We start from the raw sequence: 2,916 nt of genomic DNA, 5'->3' as shown, positions 1-2,916 counted from the left end.
CGGAGAGGCAATGGTAGTAGTAGTGGCGACGGCGGTGGCGGAGGCAGCACCAATGTCTTCTACTTTTCTTTCTACGCCGGTATCCTTTGATCTTCTTCTTCTTTTATCGTTCCTCCTTCCCCCTTTTAGAAAACATCAAATGGACGTGGGTAGTTATGAAAATCGTGAGCAGTTGTGAGACGCGTGGGCGACCATGCAAATCACATTCTCATTCACCCCCCACGTCTCTCTTTCTCTTAAATACAAATATATTTATATATATATATATATTATTTATTTATTTTATATTATTAATTTATTACCATTATTATCTATTTTATCTGATTTGAATTTTGTATATAATATAAATATATATATTCTATTTTATTTTATTTTATTACATATATATATTATATATTTTATTTTATTTTACTTGATTTGATTGATATTATCTTATTTATTATTTATATATGTATATATTTTATTTTATTTTACTATTTTTATTATCATTATTAATATTTATTTGATTGATTGATTTTTTTTATTTTATTATCGGATTTTATTTTATTTTAATTATATATATATTTGATTTATTTTATTTTAATTTATATTATTATATATATATATATACGATTTGATTTATTTTATTTTATTCTATTTTATCTTTTATCTTATTTAATTTTTGTCTTGTTATTCTATTTTATATTTTATCTTATTTGATTATTTTATCTTATTTAATTATTATTTTTTTGTGAATTTAAATTTTGTTTTTTTTGTTATATATATATATATATATATATTTGCCTCGTGATTGGTATACATGGCTGATTTTGGTATTGTGATCTCATTAAGATTGGTGTTATAGGTTGGTCTTGAAATTTGAATTGCCTCGAGATCAGTGCTCTTAGCTGATCCGGAGATTTGAGTATTTTTTTAGATCACCTCGTCTTAATTGATCTGGAGATTTAAATATTTAGATCGCCTTGACATATATGTTCTTGGCTGATCTTGGGATTTGAACATTTAGATCGCCTTGAGATCGGTGCTCTCGGCTGATCCTGAGATTTGAGTATTTTAGACCGCCTGGAGATCGGTGCTCTTGGCTGGTCTTGAGATTTATATATTTTGAATATTTTGGATCGCCTGGAGATCGGTGCTCTCGGCTGATCTAGGGATTTGAATATTTTTGGATCGCCTCGAGATCGGTGCTTTTGGCTTATCCAAAGATTTAAATATTTAGATCGCCTCGAGATCGGTGCTCTCGGCAGACCTTGATATTTGAGTATTTTTAGATTGCCTTGAGATCTGTGCTCTCCACTGATCTTGGGATTTTAATATTTAAGATCACCTTGAAATATGTTTTTTCGGCTAATCTTGATATTTGTATATTTTGTATATTTTGGATCGCCTCGAGATCAGTACTTTTGGCTGATCCTGATATTTGAGTCTTTTTTTTGTTTAGATCGCCTTGAGATCTGTGCTCTCGGCAGATCTTGATATTTGAATTTTTTTTATATCACCTCGAGATCTATGCTCTTGGTTTATCCGGAGATTTGAATATTTAGATCGCCTCGAGATATGTATTCTTGGGTGATCTTGAACATATCCAAATATTATAAAATTTATTTATCTTATCCACATGTCCTAATTTGATTATACTTGGGTCATGTGTGATTTTTTTTTTTATTTTAATTTGATTTGAATTAGGACATGCAAATTTTTTTATATAAACAAATGCCCCCTTCATGCTTCTCTCACGAATAGTTTTAGTGAGATTGAGTGAGAGAAGTAGGAACTCCAGACCTTTTGTGTTGTCATGGCCGACAATTCGCAGAAGGAGGCTTTTTGGGATATTGACCAAAGTTATAATGAATCCCCACATGGTCAAATTTTTACTCGGCATAGCCCTAATTTTGGTGTGGGATCTGAGCTAGTCATTAATTATGAGGGAGAAGAGTATTCGGAGTGGGTGAAGCGCTCCGCGGCTCGTTCAGCCACTGCAAGGCTTACTCCGCATCGTTGTTATGAAGATAGCAGAATTTATGCAATTTACTTAAAGCCCGAAGGAAGTGTACAAGATTCGAATGTTTTCCAACCTCTTGGATATAAAATCATCAATCACCATCTAGGGTGGAACAGTAAAAATCCCATCAGAAGTGAGTTGATTGATTCTCAAGATTATGCTGATTGGGCCAAAGATATTATTAATGATTATCGCAATGAGTTATCTCATGGGGAGATAGTGGGAGGAATTGTATCTTCCATTGGACATTATGATATAGATTTTAATTTCTATAAATCACTGGTGGAATTTTGGTGTCCAGAAACCATCACCTTTCACTTCCTACACGGAGAGGTGGGAATCTCTTTGTGGGATATCAAGCAACTTGGAGGAATTCCTATTTGTGGTGATATGTATGATGAATTCCTCCCCACTAATGACATACTTCGTCAGAGGGGAATTTCTGACTTTTCTATTTTGTGAAATCTTTTTGACATCGATCAATGGCTTGCCAGGCAAGATTCTTCTCAATACGACAGAGGCGTGTCATTTGATAGTTGGATAGGCTTTTTTAGAAAGAGAGCACAGTTTGAGTCAAAGTCTGATCCTCCTCTAAAACTTTCTCAATATGTTGACTTAGCGGGTTTCGTAGCTCTTTGGATTTGTTGTTTCATCATGCCAAGGAGACGTAATATGATTAGGCCAACAGTTTTCATGATGCCTTCTGATGTGGTGTATGGGAAGAAGATTGCTTTTGCTCCCGTAGTATTAGCACGCATATATGTGGGGTTGAATGCCATGTTTAATAATAAGAAAGGTCCTGGATTTTCCATGACAATTTTTCCTTCTCACTTTCTATATGCATGGGCCGGATGTCATTTCTCTAGAATATATCTTCAAAGGAGGATTCATGCTGACACACTTACTATCTCAAG

Source organism: Dioscorea cayenensis, unplaced genomic scaffold (genome assembly GCF_009730915.1).
Source record: "Dioscorea cayenensis subsp. rotundata cultivar TDr96_F1 unplaced genomic scaffold, TDr96_F1_v2_PseudoChromosome.rev07_lg8_w22 25.fasta BLBR01000051.1, whole genome shotgun sequence".
NCBI classification, from domain to species: domain Eukaryota; kingdom Viridiplantae; phylum Streptophyta; class Magnoliopsida; order Dioscoreales; family Dioscoreaceae; genus Dioscorea; species Dioscorea cayenensis.
Note: the sequence above shows the minus strand (reverse complement) of the source record.